At 54.6% G+C, this 18,738-nt stretch overlaps 1 protein-coding gene across 2 annotated transcripts in view; it reads right to left on the reverse strand.

The window, feature by feature from the left end:
- Positions 1 to 18,738, reverse strand: part of TECR (trans-2,3-enoyl-CoA reductase) — a 36,302-nt gene that overhangs the window by 3,565 nt on the left and 13,999 nt on the right. The window lies entirely within an intron of this gene.

An 18,738-nucleotide genomic window follows, 5' to 3' on the forward strand; every position in this document is an offset into this window, starting at 1 on the left:
CCACCACCGACCTCCCCACGCGAAGCAGCCCTGGGCCGGGCAAGCGCGATCAAATTCTGCCGCGGTGCTGGAAAGGAGCCCATGCCGGCCCTGGCACTGCCGGCTTCTGTGCCAGATGTAACCCGAGTGGCAACCACAGCCACAGCCCAGCTAAATATAAAACCAGCCCGGACTGTGCCCCCCTCCCAGGAGCCGTGCCACAGACCTTCTCTGAGGGGGGTTTAGGAGTTGACCCCCGGGAGCCAGGCTGCCCTGAAAGCAGTTTTTGAGTGGTCACAGTCCCTCAACAGCACCAGCACAGGGAAAGCCCCAGGGGCAGGCATGGTGACACCTCCCAGCCCCCGCCCTGCACAGAGCCAGCGGCCTGAGGAGAGTGAGAGGCCAGCAGGCCGTGCAGGCCCCAGCTCACAGCTCAGGCCTAGGGAGTTCACTGGGCTTGGAGAAATCCCAGCTATTTTGAGAATCCGTGAGACAGATCATCCATTTCCCCTTCAGAGCTGTAAGAGACACTTCGGATTATTTTCCTTGTGCATTTGTGTTACCAGGGAGGTGACAGATTCCGGAGTTATGGGTGCAGAGAGCCTCTTTCAAAGTGTGGAAAGGATCGGGGTGCTTGGAAGTTTTAGGCAAGCGCCTCCAGTCTGGGCTGAGGAGGCCTCCCCGACCTTCCTCCCCACCCACTTCTCACCTTGTAGCCACCTGTGAGGCAGGCTTCCCACTGAGTCAGCCCAAACACTGCACCCCTACCCACGACCTGCACCCCGCTAAAGCCCGGCGCTTCCTGCGTCCAAGAGCCAGGCCTGTGCCAGTCCCTGAGGGAGGAGTCCGGCCCAGCCCTCCCTGAGCCCCCAGGCCAGTGATGAACGATGGGGGTGCAGAGGGGCAGGGCTGGAGGGAGGCAGCCCCCGCGGATCTGACCCACCCGATGCAGGGGTCAGTGCAATCCTATCACACAGGGGTCATGGCAAGCAGGCAGGCCTGATACCAAGTAAGCCACCGGCCAGCAATTCTTGGGGGACCCTTCCTACCCACAGAACCCCCAGCGGGGGACCCCAGAGGCTGCCTGAGGAAAAGGAGCAGGACATAACGCTCAGAAACAAACCTCTGGGCCGGGGCCATCCCAGGGCAGGTCCACCCACCCAGAGCCCAGGGAGACTGGGCCATGGCAGCTAGGGCCCACCCTGAGGGAGAGGGCACCACGGTCAAGCCAGAGAAGGTGGGCACCCCTCCTGCACACTCCCAACGACAGTGGGAGACAAGGGGGCTTGGTGGCCTGCACTCGGGAACCGTAACCAGCCCTGCCTTGTAGTCCCTGGGGGACCCCAGGCATGTCACCTCTCTCTAGGCCTCAGAAGGGGGCAGGTGGGAAGCGGACTACCTCCCAGGACTGTGAGGGTCCCCTGCAATGGTGCATGGGGTGCACTAGGTGACCCCTGACAGATGGGCACACCCCATGGGATGGGAGGTGTTGTTGCCTGGGGGTTTGGTTCAGATCCCCACTCCCCTGCTGGCCTGGCAGTCACCACACCATGGGGGCCTATTTCCCCAGCTATGACACACTCGCCCCCACTTCCTGGACAGGAGGGTGGGAATGGGCCCAGCAGCCAGGAAATTCTGGCCCATGGGGCCTCCTGAGTCCCTGCTGTCAACTCCAGGCACTGCCTGGCCATGTGGCCTCTAGGGGAAGGTTACTGAGCTCCTCCAAGCCACAGCGATAACAAGGCCAAAGAGCTGGCACATGGAGGGGCCAGAAAAAAGAGCTCGGTCACACCACGCAGGACGTCTGACCCCACCAAGGGGATTTGTGGGAGAGGGACAGAGGACAGGGGGCGGGATGCACGGGAAAGGGTTAGCACAGCAGGGCCCTGGGAGGGCACGGGGCCTGGCCTGTGGCTGCAGGTATATTAATAGTTCCTGGGCCCCAGGCAGGCAGTGCCCACATGCTTCTGAGCCCGTGTGGCCCGCAGGAAGGCAGCCCGGCGTCCACAGGGAGAGGAGGCCTCCAAGTTCCTGCTGAACCACTCAACAGCTTAAAATACAACCAGCCCCTCTCCCTGTCCAGCCAGCTGCTAGGGGGAGGGGTGAAATCCTACCCTGCTCCCCCAAACCTGGGCACCGAACCAGGGCCCAGGAGGGAGAGTACGGCCATTGGGGTCCTGGCTAGCTGCTGGGAGAGGACGCCAGGCTGCGGCAGAAGGGGGCGGCCAAGAGAGGGGCCACACGCACAGCTGCAGCAGCGGCGACCAGGCCAGCCTGAGTCCAAGGAGAGGAGACGCCCGAGCCTGCAAGGAGGTAAGCCCGGGCTGCAGGGGACAGGAATGCCCAAGGCTAGGGCCACCTGGGCAGGAGGAGTCCTCAGTGGGACGGCTGCCCTTCTCCCGTTTCCTGCCCCAAATCCCCAGCTCATCAGCCATCTCCTCCTAGAGAGAGGACAGAAAGGCTCTGGGGGGAGCATGGGACCTCTCCATACTATTTTTGCAATTCCCCGTGTCTCTATTTTTTTTTTTTTTTTTTTTGAGACGGAGTCTCACTCTGTCACCAGGATGGAGTGCAGTGGTGCGATCTCGGCTCGCTGCAACTTCCACCTCTCAAGTTCAAACAATTCTCCTGACTCAGCCTCCCGAGTAGCTGGGATTACAGGCACACACCACCACATCCAGCTCATTTTTTGTATTTTAGGAGAGATGGGCTTTCACCATGTTGCCCAGGCTGGTCTTGAATTCCTGAGCTTAGGCAATCCGCCCACCTCGGCCTCCAAAAGTGCTAGGATTATAGGCGTGAGCCCACCTGGCCCGGCCTATAATTATTTCTAAGTAACAAAGTTAAATAAGATATTCCAGATGGGGTAAAAGAAATAAGTTACGCTAAGTGACACAAGCCAGACACAAAGGGTCCCATATCTATGTCAAATGCCCAGAGCAGACAACGGGCCAGGGGCTGGGCGGGGGCGGGGGAATGGGGAGTGGCTGCTGCTGGGGCTTCTTTCGGAGTGAGGAAAATGTTCTGGAACGAGACAGAGGTGGAGGCTGCACGATGCTGCGTGTGTACTCAATGCCACTGTTCACTTTTAAATCAGTTAGTTTCATGTTACATGAATTTCACCTCAATAAATTATTTTTCAACGGGGTGTGGGGTAACAAACAGGCCCCAAATACCCATCAAAATAAAAACAGTCGGGTGGGAGGAGCAGGAAGGCTCCCCACCCCCGCAGAGGGAGGGCCAAATGTGAGACCTCGAGGCCTCCGCACCCCATATCCCACTGCCACCCCAACCTCTGCTCTGTGCCTGACACACACACACACACACACACATATACACACGCCTGCCCAGGTCTGAGGCCAGCAGGGGGCAGGGACTTCCAGGGGAAGCCCAGGGCTGCACAGGGCACAGGCACCTGCTGAACAGAGCCCCAGGCAGGGGGTCCTGAGCACAGACAGGGAGGCGGCAGGCTCTGGCCCCATCTCCAAGAGAAGCGGTGAGGCAGGGAGGAGAGGCAGGCCCTCCTGAGGAAGCCCACAGAGCCACGGGGCTGGGAGGGGCTGAGATGCTCTGGGCGGATGAAGGGATACCTGTGGGAGGGGGCTACTGGTGTCAGCGAAGTCCCAGCACTGGCCATGGGCAAGGGGTGTGACCCCATAGCCTCAGGCACGATGGGCAGGGAGAGGGCAGGAACAGGCGGGCAGTCAGGCGCTCTGGCCTGGGGCACGGGCTGGTGGCTCTGCCGGCCTGTGGCTCTGTGATGACAGTTCCACTAGCTTGAGAGGAATTCTCACCAGGAGGCCCAAGATTCCCGGGCCCAGACAACAGCAACTCGTGGCAGCACGAGGTCAGGGCAGGGCCAAGAGCCAGGACGAAGGGTGGGGCACGAAGCCCACCCTGCAGGAGGGGAGCAGGGGCGAGGTTTGTGCCTCCCAAGCCCGGAGGGGAGTGCCACAAGCAACAGGGCCCCTGTCTTCACTGTCTTTGTGATCATGAAGATATTACTAATGGGGGCAGGAGAAGTAAAAAGGAGGGCTCTCGTTTTCTAAGCACGTGTCACAGCTCCTGGGATTGCGCCCACCTGGTGGGTGAACAACCCATAGAAGCAGACCTACCCATTTACTAGCTGTGTGGCCCTGGGCGTCACCCAACCTCTCTGAACCTCGATATCCTCATGGCAAAGTGTGCTGTCCCCAGCTGCCATCTGACAGGGTTACCGTAATCATCCCCAGTTTAGGATGAATCTTATATAAGAATAAATATGATGACTGGGCACAGTGGCTCATGCCTGTAATCCCAGCACTTTGGGAGGCCAAGGTGGGTGAATCACGAGGTCAGGAGATCGAGACCATCCTGGCTAACACAGTGAAACTCCGTCTCTACTAAAAATACAAAAAAATTAGCCGGGTGAGGTGGCGGGCGCCTGTAGTCCCAGCTACTTGGGAGGCTGAGGCAGGAGAATGGCGTGAACCCGAGAGGCGGAGCTTGCAGTGAGCCGAGATCGCGCCACTGCACTCCAGTCTGGGAGACACAGCGAGACTCTGTCTCAAAAAAAAAATAAAAACAATAAATATGATGACTGGGCACGGTGGCTCATGCCTGTAATCCTAGCACTTTAGGAGGTCAAGGCGGGCGGACTACCTGAGGTCAGGAGTTCAAGACTAGCCTGGACAACATGGTGAAACCCCATCTCTACTAAAAATACAAAAATTAGCTGGGCATGGTGGTGCACGCCTGTAATTTCAGCTACTCAGGAGGCTGTGGCAGGAGGACTGTTTGAACCCAGGAGGCAGAGGTTGCAGTGAGCTGATACCGTACCACTGCACTCCAGCCTGGGAGGCAGAGCAAGACCCTGTCTCAAAAAAATAAATAAGTATGATTAGACCAACACTAGCAAAACAGCCATTCCAGGTGCACACGGGGGCCAAGCCCTGGCAGGACCCACAGGCCCCTTCTCCCGGGACACTGACCATGGTCTTGAAGAGGCCCATCCACAGGAAGCCAGGGCCAGAGAGCTGGTGCAGTGACGCCTCGCCCAGTTGGCCACAGTGAACCCAAACCCTAACAATAGAGAGATACTTTCAGTGCAGAGGCTGAGCTGACCCGTCACCACCGGGATGACGGGCAGCAAGCGGCGGAGACTGCGACGCTCTCCACTGCCCCCTTGTGGCCGCACAGCCTCACTCCCGCCTGCTGGAAGGGCGTCCGCAGCAGCCGGCTCAGGCACAGTCCCAACGCCGATGTCAGGGAGGGAGACAGCTCTGGTGCAGAATGGGACCTTAACCCTGGCCCTGCCACCAGCCAAGAGAGCTCAGGGAGCCTGCATTCATGTATCCATTCATTCATTCCTGCCTCCCTCCATCCCACATCCCAGGCCCTGTTCCAGCTCCCGGGATATGGCGGTGAAAACACCAAGCCGGCCTCTGGGGTTCATGGGACCTGAACTCTAGCCTGTGCGTGCTGGGGAAGCAGGGGGTGGGGGCAGACAGCCACTAGCATGTTTTGTCACCAAGAGTTGTGAACAAAACTAGAAGGTTGAGGGGGAGGTCAGATTTAGGTCAGATTTTTTTTTTTTTTTTTTTTTGAGACAGAGTCTCGCTGTCGCCCAGGCTGGAGTGCAGTGGCGCGATCTTGGCTCACCACAACCTCCGAGAGGATGGCCATTTTCGAGTGGTCAGGGGAGGCCTTTCTGAGAAAGGGGCGTGTGAACAAAGGCCAGTAGACAGTGGGGGAACCAGTGCAGTCCAGGCAGAGGGAACAGTAAGTGCCAAGGCCCTGAGGCTGCACTATACCTAGCATGTCTGAACAGGAAGGAGGCCTGCGTGGCCTGAGCAGAGTGAGTCAGGGAGACAGTGGGAGGAGGTGAGGGCAGAAAGGTCATGTGGCGGTCTGTGCCGCGGCTTTGTGGGCCCTGGGGAGGACGTTAGCTTTTACTCTGAGTGAAGTGGCAGCCAGAGACGGTTCTTGAGCAGAGGAGGGATGAGACTTGGCTCAGGTTCAAGACTTGGCTTCCCCAGCTTTACCTGCTTGCCACTGTTGGGTGGAAGAGCCTGGAGGAGTGAGGGCAGGAGCTGGGAGCAAAGACGGAGCTGCAAAGAGGTGAAAAGTGGGCTGGGCGCAGTGGCTTACACCTGGAATCCCAGCATTTTGGGAGGCTGAGACAGAAGGACCACTTAAGCTCAGGAGTTCAAGACCAGCTTGGGCAAAAGAGCAAGGCTCCACCTCTACAAAAATTATTTATAAAAATTAGCTGGGTCCGGCCAGGCGCAGTGGCTCGCGCCTGTAATCCCAGCACTTTGGGAGGCCGAGGCGGGCAGATCACAAGGTCAGGAGATCGAGACCATCCTGGCTAACACGGTGAAACCCCGTCTCTACTAAAAATACAAAAAATTAGCCGGGCATGGTGGTGGGCGCCTGTAGTCCCAGCTACTCAGGAGGATGAGGCAGGAGAATGGCATGAAGCCGGGAAGCGGAGCTTGCAGTGAGCCGAGATTGCACCACTGCACTCCAGCCTGGGCGACAGAGCAAGACTTTGTCTCAAAAAAAAAAAAAAAAAAAAAAATTAGCTGGGTCTGGGCACGGTGGTTCATGCCTGTAATCCCAGCACTTTGGGAGGCTGAGGCAGGCAGATCACCTGAGTTCAGGAGTTTCAGATAAGCCTAACCAACATAGTGAAACCCCATCTCTACTAAAAATACAAAAATTAGCTGGATGGGGGGGCGCACACCTGTAATCCCAGCCACTTGGGAGACTGAGGCACAAGAATCACTTAAACCCAGGAGACAGAGATTGTAGTGAGCCGAGATTGTGCCACTGCACTCCAGCCTGGGCAATACAGTGAGACTCTGTCTAAAAAATAATAATAAAAATGAATAAATAAAAATACAAAAGAAATAGCTGGGCATGGCAGTGGGCGCCTGTAATCCCAGCTACTCAGGAGGCTGAGGCGGGAGAATCGCTTGAACCCAGGAGGTGGAGGTTGCAGTGAGCGGAGATCGCACCACTGCACTCCAGCCTGGGCCACAGAGCAAGACCCTGTCTCAAAAAATAAAAATAAAAATAAAAAATTAGCCAGGTGTGGTGCCTCGTACCTATAGTTCCACCTACTCCTCAGGGGCTGAGGCAGGAGAATGCTTAAGCCTAGGAGTTCAAGGCTGCAGTGAGCCATGATTGCATTACTGCACTCCAGCCTGGGTGACAAAGCAAGGCCCTGCCTCAAAAAAAAAAAAAAAAAAAAAAAACAAGGTCAGGTGCAGTGGCTCACACGTATAATCCCAGCACTTTGGGAGGCTGAGGCAGGCGGATCACTAAGTCAAGAGATCAAGACCAGCCAGGCTAACATGGTGAAACCCCATCTCTACTGAAAACTACAAAAATTAGCCGGGCGTGGTGGTGCATGCCTGTAGTCCTAGCTACTCAGGAGGCTGAGGCAGGAGAATTGCTTGAACCCAGGAGGTTGCAGTGAGCAGAGGTCGCGCCACTGCACTCCAGCCTGGGTGACACAGGAAGACTCCATCTCAAAAAAAAAAAAAAAAAACACAAGGCAGAGACAAGCGGTGAAATTCGGGATTCTGGACAGACTATGGAGGTAAAGGCAACATGGCCTGAGAGTGGAGTGGGTGTGGGATGAGAGCTACAGGGAAGGAGGGAGGAGCAGGCACCACCTGAGCCCAGGCTAGAAGAGCTGAGCCTGCAACTCCCGCCCACCCCCTGGAGGCGCAGCCCGCAGGCCTGGCGCACACAGCCAGGCACAGAAGGCCTCTGGAGCTTCGGCTTCCGCAGCTTCACAAACAAGCCAAGCCTGGTGCTTCCCAGTCCCCTCCCAGCTGTAAACAAGCAGGCTCAATGGCCTTGCTGGCGGCAGAGTCCACATCACAGGACCCAGCAAGGTGCCCGCCCGCCCTCTCAGCCCCAGACTAGGGGCAGACCTGGGCCAGATGGGGAGCTGGGATTCTGGGCCGGCCTCACCCACCATGGCTCATGAACCTGCAACTTCTGTGTGCCCTAGGACTCGACCTGCCCGATGGTGATGGGTGCGAACAGCTACCAACAGTTATTTCACATTCCCTGCCTGGGGCTGGAATTGCCGCAGCTTCCCAGGCGTCTCTCCTACAGCGGCCGGAGGGGAGCAGGAACCATTAACTCCGTTTCACAGAAGAAGAGGCCAAGATCTAAGCAGTAAATCCCAGAGCCCAGAAGACCATGCGTGCATGTTCAAAGCCAGGCCATACCCCACCACACATGGGCCTCCAAGGCCCCCTCGCAGAGCTGATGCAGTGCCACACAGCCCACCTCTTGAGCTCAAAGCTCCAGCAGGCTCTCTCGGACCCCACAGGGGACTGCACTCCCTGGTAGGAAGCATCTTCTCCCAGGTCTGGGGCACAAGAGGCCTGGCTGGAGGTGCGACCCCTGATCGGTGCAACCAGGGCCCCAGGTAAAGACACAAAGGGTCCGACAGGTCCTGCAGCTGGCCAGCCGGGCACTCACCATCCCTGTGCCGGGCACAAGCGCTGCTGCACTCATCGCCTGAGCTCCCTGTCCACGCAATGCCCAGCACAGAGGTCGGAGGCCTGGCCCGATCATGCCCAGAGCCAAGCCAGCCACCTCACCCCCATCACAAATGCAGAGACTCTGACACATTCATCTGAACCCCGGCTCAGCGGGTTGGCCCGCTCGGCTCCCTTTCCTTCCCACTTCCAGAAATATCAAGTCAACCTGCTAATGCCAGGATGGCTGAGAAGACCTAGGGCTCAGCTGCCAGGAACCCTGCACAGGCCACGCCTGCTCAGCCAGAAATACCACCTTCCCCAGTGGCCTCAGCATGTGACCTCATTTCTCAGCAGCACCCGGGGGTGGCCGCACCTGCCTCCCCGAGGCACCACGGCAGAAGCAGAATGTCACCCGGAGTGGGGAGGAACCCTGAGAGACGCTGACCTCCCACTCCCAGGCCCCTGGACCACACTGCTCCTGTCTCCCACCCGTGCTGGCAAGTCGAGAGGTGCCAGGGTCTCAATGCCAATGTCCCTAGGCTCTTGGATCCGAGGCCAGGGTCAGGTGCAGAGACAGCGGTAGCCCGGGGCCCGGAGAAGCTGGAGTTGCTATTCCCACCCAGCGGAGCCCCAAGAGAGCAGGGAGCAATCCAGCCTTGGAGGATGGTCATCGGACGCACGAGCTCCTGGCTTGCGCAATGCAGCCACAGGAGTCGGAGGACGAATATGGCACAGGACAAAAACAGCGGGAAGTCGGAAAACCTGGGTCTCAGCCCTGGGCCTGCCCCCATTCTCCGTGGCACCCATGGCCTACGCCCCTCCCTGGGGCTGTGCCCTCGGGCCTCCGAGGAGCACTGGCCCACGCAGAGCGGCGCTGCTCTGGCCTGTTTCATTCAGATGTGCCACCAACAGTGACATCTATCAGATGCTCACCCCGTACCTGGGGCTGTGCTGAGACCGCCACCCAGGCCTCACCCAGGCAAAGGACTGTGATGCCTGTTAAGTGGCTCGGAAAACTGGGGCTTGGGAACGAGGAAGCCCTTGCCCGAGGTAAGTAGCCTGCAAGTGCCAATGTGAGTGTCCACCCAGCTTGCTCAGGCCCAAAAGCTCCTACAATAAAATAACGCCTCCGTTCTAGAGAACAGGGCTACGTGCAACAGAGAAAGGAAACGGCAGGCCGGGCGCGGTGACTCACGCCTATAATCCCAGCACTCTGGGAGGCCAGTCTGGGAGGATTGCTTGAGCTCAGGTGGTCAAGGCTGCAGTGACCTATCATTGCACCACTGCGCTCCAGCCTGGGGGACAGAAGCCATGCTATCTCAAAAAAAAAAAAGAAAAAGCAAAAGGCCGGGCACAGTGGCTCACACCTGTAATCTCAACACTTTGGAAGGCCAGGGTAGGTGAACTGCTTGAGCCCAGGAGGTCAAAGCTGCAGTGAGCTATGACTGCACCACTGACTGTACTCCAGCCTGGGCGACAGATGAGACCCTATCTCAAAAAAAAAGAAAGGCCAGGCACGGTGGCTCACACCTGTAATCCCAGCACTTTAGGACGCCGAGGGGGGCGGATCATGATATCAGGAGATCGAGACTATCCTGGCTAACACAGTGAAACCCCATCTTTACTAAAAACACAAAAAATTAGCCGAGCGTGGTGGCGGGCGCCTGTAGTCCCAGCTACTCGGGAGGCTGAGGCAGGAGAATTGCTTGAACCTGGGGGCGGAGGTTTCAGTAAGCGTGAGATCACGCCACTGAACTCTAGCCTGGGAGACACAGCAAGACTCTGTCCAACGAAAAAAAAAAAAAAGGAAAGGAAGAGAGGAAGAGAAAGAAAGAAAGAGAGAGAGAGCGAGTGAGGAAGGAAGGAAGGAAGGAAGGAAGGAAGGAAGGAAGGAAGGAAAAGAAAGAGAGAGAAGGAAGGAAGGAAGGAAAGAGAGAAAGAAAGAGAGAGAAGGAAGGAAGGAAGGAAGGAGAAAAGAAAGAGAAGGGAGGGAGGGAGGGAAAGAAAGGAAGAAAGAGAGAAAGAGGAAGAAAGGAAGAAATAAAGAAATAAGGGTAAAACCAAAAAAAAAAAAAAACCCACCACCACCACCCTGCATGCAATCCTCCAGCAGACACTGAGGACTGAGTCTCTGCCTGGCCTGAGGACCCAGCCCGCTGGCCTCTGCCCCACAGCCTCACACAGCCAGGCTGTACCAGAGCAGAAGGTCTATCAGCAACTCATACCACAGCGGGGCCCAGGCAGGGTTGACAGCTGGGCAATGCCTCCTGCATGCTTTCCTGTCACAAACTAAGACCGTCAATGGGCCTGGAAAAGCAGGGGCATGTCCTCAGTGCTGCCTGAGAGGCACTGCCACAGGGGGCGGTGTCAGACCTGCCTTGCCTGTCTGCTTCTCCAATTAGTAAATGGGTGTGCCTGCAAGAGGATCTAACACAAGGACTGCTTATGAATTAGGGAATTCCTGCAGCCTGGGCAACATGTCACAACTCCGTCTCTTACACAAAATATAATAATTGGCCGGGTGCGGTGGCTCATGCCTGTAATCCCAGTACGCTGGGAAGCCGCGGCAGGTGGATCACCTGATGTCAGGAGTTCGAGACTAGCCTGGCCAACATGGTGAAACCCTGTCTCTATAAAAATTAGCCAGGCATAGTGGTATGTGCCTGTAGTCCCGGCTACTTGGGAGGCTGAGACAGAAGAATTACATGAACCCAGGAGGTGGAGGTTGCAGTGAGCTGAGATCATGCCACCACATCCCAGCCTGGGCAACAGAGCAAGACTCCGTCTAAAAAAAAAAAAAAAAACTGATGCTCCTGGCCACTGGGGCCAGCCCTCAAGGAGCTCCAGTGCAAGAACCAACCACCCAACTCCCCGGGTCCCAGACCCCCGGGGAATGGTACAGAACTGCATCCCTGCACCCACGGCTGGGTGGCAGTTGGTGACCACACCTGGGTCTCTCTCCAGCTCAGGGCAGGAAGGCGCTGTCGGACCAGGAAGCTGGAAGGGGGCCAGAGGCTGAGCCCTGCGGACACAAACTGACTGAAGGAGCCAAGCCCCCCACTGCCCAAGTCCAGCAGACAGGTTAGTCCACCCCCATGAGCTCAGCTTGCCAAATAGCCTAGACTGGGATCTATGTGTCTGGCCTTATACAAGCGGCAGCAGCTACCACCACCTGCCCACTCACAACCGAGGCTTATCCTCAACACGAATAACCGAGGCACCGAGGCTTATCCTCAACACGAATCATCTCCTTTGCAGTGTATTCATCCTCTTTTGCAGATAAGGAAACTGAGGCTTGTTTGTTCACTGACACATGCCAGGTACTGTTAAGAACTTTGGGGTTCAGCTATAGAAGGAAAGACAAAAATCCTTGCTCGCATGAAACTGACATCTTAGCAAAGAAAGAATGACAATGAAATAAATCGCTATAAGTAATATATTCAAACGTGACATGTGACATGGAAAGAAGAAAAAAAGGAAAGCGGACAGGGAGTGGCAGTTGATGGGGCCAGGTGTACAGTTTATTTTTTATTTATTTATTTTTTCTGAGACAGAGTCTCACTCTGTCACCCAGGCTGGAGTGCAGTGGCACAATCTCGGCTCACTGCAACCTCCGCCTGCCAGGTTCCAGTGATTCTCCTGCCTCAGCCTCCTGAGTAGCTGGGATTACAGGTGCATGCCACCATGCCCAGTTAATTTTTGTATTTTTAGTAGAGATGGGGTTTCATCATGTTGGTCAGGCACGTATCGAACTCCTAACCTCATGATCTGCACGCCTCGGCCTCCGCAAGTGCTGGGATTACAGGCGTGAGCCACCATGCCTGGCCTACAGTATTTTATAAAGTGGCCAAAAGCAGAGTGCAGGTCAGGTACACTGGCTCATGCCTGTAATCCCAGCACTTTGGGAGGCCAGGGCAGGAGGATCACTTGAGCCCAAGAGTTTGAGGCCAGGCTGGGCAACATAGCGAGACCGCTATCTCTACAAAAACTATTAAAAACTTAGCCGGGTTAGGAGGCCGAGGGCAGATCACAAGGTCAGGAGTTCAAGACCAGCCTAGCCAAAATGGTGAAACCCCGACTCTATGAAAAATACAAAAATTAGCTGGGCATGGTGGCACATGCCTGTAGTCCCAGCTACTTGGGAGGCTGAGGCAGGAGAACTGCTTGAACCCGGGAGGCGGAGGTTGTGGTGAGCCGAGATCGCGCCACTGCACCCTAGCCTGGCAACAGAGTAAGCCTGCATCTCAAAAAAAAAAAAAAGTCCAATTAAAGGTTGTAGAAATAATTCTGTGAAGATGATGATGGCTTAGACAAAGGGGTCAGCAAACTACAGCCGAGAGGGCGACTCTGGTCTACTGCCGGCTTTTGAACAAACTAAAAATGGCTTTAACATTTGTTTTATCTTTTAAAAAATAAATGAGGTTTTTACCATTTTTAAGCGGGTGGAAAAGAAATCAAAGAAACCTATTTCATGACACGTGAAAATTAAATTCAATTTCGGTGGCCATAAATAGAGTTGTATTGAACGTGCCATGCTCACTGGATGACGTCTGTATGTGATATACTCATATATGGCTGCCACTGTAGTGGTATCACTGCCACTAAGATGTCTGAGATGGCTGGATGCGGAGGCTCATGCCTGTAATCCCAGCACTTTTAGGCCAAGGTGAGCAGATCACTTGAAATCAGGAGTTCGAGACCAGCCTGGCCAATATGGCGAACCCCTGTCTCTACTAAAATACAAAAATTAGCTGGGCGTGGTGATGCGCACCTGTAATCCCAGCTACTTGGGAGGCTGAGACAGGAGAATTGCTTGAATCCGGCAAGCGGAGGTTGCAGTGAGCTGAGATCGCACCACCGCACTCCAGCCTGGGCGACAGAGCAAAACTCCGTCCCAAAAAAAAAAAGAGAGACGGCAGAGATGAGTAGTGCTGCAGAGACCCTTAGGTAAAGCCTAAGATCTTTACTAGCTGGATTAAGTTTGCCAACCCCTGGGCCGGGCGCGGTGGCTCAAGCCTGTAATCCCAGCACTTTGGGAGGCCGAGACGGGCGGATCACAAGGTCAGGAGATCGAGACCATCCTGGCGAACCCGGTGAAACCCCGTCTCTACTAAAAAATACAAAAAACTAGCCGGGCGAGGTGGCGGGCGCCTGTAGTCCCAGCTACTCGGGAGGCTGAGGCAGAAGAATGGCGTGAACCCGGGAGGCGGAGCTTGCAGTGAGCTGAGATCCGGCCACTGCACTCCAGCCTGGGTGACAGAGCGAGACCCCGTCTCAAAAAAAAAAAAAAAAAAAAAAGTTTGCCAACCCCTGGCTTAGGCCTGGTAACAGCCGTGAGGCTGATGCGAAGCGGTTAAATTCTAGAATGCTGAGCTAAGGGATGTGCTGACATTTGGACATGAGGCATGAGAGAAAGAGCAGAGTCAAACAGCTTAGGGCCTGGGTAACAGGCCGGAACTGCCAAAAACTGGGGTGGGGAAATGCAGGTTCAAGGGGAAAAATCAGAAGCTCCATTTTGGACATGTAAAGTTTGAAATGTCCATTAGGGTCAGGCATGGTGGCCCACACCTGTAATCTCAGCACTTTAGGACGCCAAGGGGGGCGGATCATGGTGTCAGGAGATGGAGACTCTCCTGGTTAACACAGTGAAACCCCATCTTTACTGAGAACACAAAAAATTAGCCGAGCGTGGTGGCATGCGCCTGTAGTCCCAGCTACTCGGGAGGCTGAGGCAGGAGAATCGCTTGAACCCGGGAGGTGGAGGTTGCAATGAGCCGAGATCACACCACTGCACTCCAGCCTGGGCGACAGAGCAAGACTCCGTCTCAAAAAAAAAAAGAAATGCCCATTAAACATCCACATGGTTGGGAGGCCATGGCAGGAGGATCCCTTGAGGCCCACAGTCCAAGACCCAAAACCAACCTGGGCAACATCACAAGACCCCCATCTCTACCAAAATTAAACAAAAGTAGCCGGCTGTAGGTGGCATGCACCTGTAGTCCCAGCTGCTTAGGAGGCTGAGGCAGGAGTACTGCTTAAGCCCAGGAGGCCCAAGCTGCAGTGAACTATAATAGCACCATTGCATTCCAACCTGGGTGACAGAATGAGACCCTGACTCAAAAAAATATACATATTAGGCCAGGCAGGGTGGCTCACGCCTATAATCCCAGCACTTTGGGAGCCCAAGGCAGGTGGATTACCTGAGGTCAGGAGTTTGAGACCATCCTGGCCAACATGGTGAAAATCCATCTCTACTGAAAACACAAAAAATTAGCTGGGTGTGGTGACACAAGCCTGAAGTCCCAGCTACTCCGGAGACTGAGGCACAAGAATCGCTTGAACCTGGGAGGCAGAGGTTGCAGTGAGCAGAGTTCATGCCACTGCACTCCAGCCTGGGCAACAGAGTGAGACTCTGTCTCAAAAAACAGAAAATAAAATAGGCCGGGCGCGGTGGCTCATGTCTGTAATCCCAACACTTTGGCAGTCCGAGGCGGGCAGATCACAAGGTCAGGACATCGAGACCATCCTGGCTAACACAGTAAAAGCCCGTCTCTACTAAAAATACAAAAAACAAAAACAAAAAACCGGGCATGGTGGCGGGCACCTGTAGTCCCAGCTCCTCAGGAGGCTGAGGCAGGAGAATGGCATGAACCCGGGAGGCAGAGCTTGCAATGAGCTGAGATTGCGCCACTGCACTCCAGCCTGGGCGACAGAGCGAGACTCCATCTCAAAAAATAAATAAATAAAAAACAAAATAAAATAATAAAAAATCCACATGGAGAGATCCAGTTCATTGAGAAGCACCAGCTGCCACCACCCTCCCATCCTAAATCAGACAGAAATATCTGAGTGTGCAAACTCAGTGCTCTGCAAACTTTTTGCTCCTAAAATAATTTTGCAAATGTTATATACACCCCCAACATTTTTAAGGTGACATCTAGTATTTTTTACCTAAGCTTTAAGAGTTGCCAAAGATGTCATTTTTGGCCTACTGTCGGTATTAAAATTTTTACATAAACATTTACAGGGCTCTGTTAAATCTATCTACAGAGTCTAAATGCTTTAGTAATTTGAACCCTACCATTATCCCTTTAAAAAAAAATAAGAGGCTATGAATAAGCTCTTTAACATTTGCTCTCTTTCTGCTTTGAAGTTGGTTTCTGTTCGCCTCCTTCAAAGGATCTTATACTAATACATGTTTATGACTGAAGGTTAGCACTAATTACCCTATCACATTGAATTGAAATTTAATTTTTAGGCTGGGTGCAGTGGCTCATGCCTGTAATCCCAGCACTTTGGGAGGCCAAGGTGGGCAGATCACTTGAGGTCAGGAGTTTGAGACCAGCCTGGCCAACATAGTGAAACCCTGTTTCTACCAAAAATACTAAAACTAGCTGGGTGTAGTGGCGTGCATCTGTACAGTCCCAGCTACCTGGGAGGCTAAGATGGGAGAATGGCTTGAACCCGTCCTCAGAGGCAGAGGTTGCAGCAAGCCAAGATTGCGACACTGCACTCCAGGCAGGGCAACAGAGCAAGACTCCGTCTTAAAAAAAAAAAGAAAAGAAAAAAAGAAATTTAATGTTTAAGAAATATTTCAGTGACCAAAGGTTCTAAGCATAAAAAGAAAACTCCAGGCTAGACATGGTAGTGCATGCACCCAGGTCGAGATAGTGAGAGCCCTGTTTCTATAATAAATAATTAAGAAAAAGAAAATTTCTTCAGGAGGTTGCTCACTACAACCTCTCCCTCCCGGGTTCAAGCAATTCTCCTGCCTCAGCCTCCCAAGTAGCCAGGATTACAAGCACGTGCCACTGTACCGGCAAATTTTTGTATTTTTAGTAGAGGCAGGGTTTCAGCATGTTGACCAAGCTGGTCTTGAACTCCTGACCTCAAGTGATGTGCCCACCTCGGCCTTCCAAAGTGTTGAAATTACAGGTGTGAGCCACCGCACCTGGCCTAAGGTGGAGTTTTCTTAGAGCAAAAAAAAAAATCCCAAATCTAGAATTACTTCCGAGTTAGATGCCCAAAAACTTTCACTGCGATCCACGATCGGAAATGTCTGTAATGATTTCCCAGCTGAGTAGCCCCCTAGCCCCACCGCCATGATTTTTCTGAAAGCAGATTTGTGACCACCCCAGGTGCAGCAGGACTCGGTCCCCAGGGACGAGCCAGCCTGGATCACTCCCCCACCTTCCAGGCAGGTCCCCAAGAGTCAAGTGGCATGGCGGGCGTGACCTGGCCAGGGAGGGAGATCACGGCCCCAACTCCTAGTCCAGCCATGTCCTGGGGGCTCTATGTGGCCCAGAGGAGCTCTGATCAAGCCTTGAATGGAATACTGAGCCACTCAGCTCTGCCTGAGGGCGGCTGCAATTACTTGCTGCGTTGTGACCCATTTCCAATGTTCCTCGGGGACAGCAGGAAGAAGCCGGGGAACCCACACAGCCTTCCCAAGTCGCAGCCCTTTCCCAAGCACAGCAGGGAGGTACTTGTCACACGGAGACTTACAAAGGGCTCAACCGTGTGCAGGGGTGTCTGTCACTCCCAAAAACCTTTTCTGCTAACTGTGCAGTTTGCAGTCGCCATGCAAGCAAGCAACATGGACTGTGCCTCTTGCTGCGCCGGGCCTGCCTGTGCCAGCTGCTGGGCTCGGTGATGAATGGCAGTCAAGCGGGTCTACGTGTGACAGGAGCGTGCGGGCAGTGATCCAGGGGCCGGGATATGACAGTGTGCACGACTGAGAGAGGCCATCCCCCCCACCCCCCAGGCTTGCTGGTGCTCAATGGGACGTGAACAAAGCACCTATTACATAATACGGGGTCACGATGTACCAGGCGCTGTGGAGAGGAGACAGCAGGGCAGAGGGCCCAGAGGGCCACAGTGGGTGTGCCCGGGAAGGCCCTGCTGAGGAAATGGGACTTCAGCAGAGGGCCAGCATGAGGCTCCCTGGCGGGGAATGCAAAGGCCCTGGTGTAGCACAGAGCTTTGGGGAAGCGGGTGACACCCGAGGCTGGAACTGAGTAAACTGTAGGGGGAGCAGCTGAGCAGCAGGCTGGAGTGGAGCCAAGACAAGTGCTTTAGGTTTTACCCTTGAGCAATGAGGAATCGCTGGAGGGCCACAGGCTGCTTGGGTTTCTCGAAGAATCATCTCTGCTGGGGACAGAGGAACAGTAGGGGAGCAAATGTGGCTTCGGAGACAGCAGTGAGAGGCTTGGAAACAACCCAGGGCAGAGCCTCAGGTGGCTTAGACCAGGGAGGGAATAGAGGAGGGAAGTAGTGAAAAGGACACCCTAGTTCCTAGATTCTGAGGTGTCACTGGTTCAAAACAAGCCACCTGCCGGGCGTGGTGGCTCATGTCTGTAATCCCAGCACTTTGGGAAACAGAGGCAGGAGGATCACTGGAGCCCGTGAGTTCAAGACCAGCCCAGGCAACATAGCAAGACCCTGTCTCTACAGAAAATTTTTAAATGAGCTGGGCGTGGTGGCACGCACCTGTGGTCTCAGCTGCTTGGGAGGCTGGGGCACAAGAATCCCTTGAACCCAGGAGTTGGAGGTTGTAGGGAGCCGTGATCGTGCCACTGCACTCCAGCCTGGCTGACAGAGCGAGACCCTGTCTCAAAAAAAAAAAAAAAAAAAAAAAAGGAATGGCCAAACTCCACAGCAGCAAAAGATGAGCCAGGTTCAAGGAAGAGCAGAACCCTCCACTACTGTCATCAAGGATATGCTATAAGCTCAGGACCCACGCTCAAAGCCAGACCTGCCAGTCCCGCAGAATGGCCGCACACCCTGAGATCATGCAAGCACCTTTGTCCTCATCAGCTGCAGTGACTTTTGAGGGCAGACATCAATTATGCGGCTGAACGCCTGAACCTGTCCCGTGCTTTGCTCTGTAGGACAGTGGCCTCTAACCAACATTCACATACTCATTCCACAAGTATCCGGAGACCCTCCCCAGGGCCAGGGGTTACAGGGTAGAGCCGGGAGCTTACACAAACATGCCTTATCAGAAGGTGCCAAGTGCCGTGTGGAGAACTCAAACATGAGTGGTGACAAGGTGATGAGCACAGCCTGGGTGAGTCAGGGGCAGAGGCCTCTTGGAGGTATTTTGTCACATTCAGACCAAGACCACACAGCCAGCCTCTCCAGAAACCGTCCCCACACCAGTATTTGGATCGGGATTCTCCAGCTCTGTCCTCTGTGGATCCCCCACCACTGGCTGGGAGACTTTGTTAAAACTATTCTCTGGGCCCGGCGCGTTGGCTCACGCCTGTAA

Source organism: Papio anubis, chromosome 20 (assembly GCF_008728515.1).
Source record: "Papio anubis isolate 15944 chromosome 20, Panubis1.0, whole genome shotgun sequence".
NCBI lineage: Eukaryota > Metazoa > Chordata > Mammalia > Primates > Cercopithecidae > Papio > Papio anubis.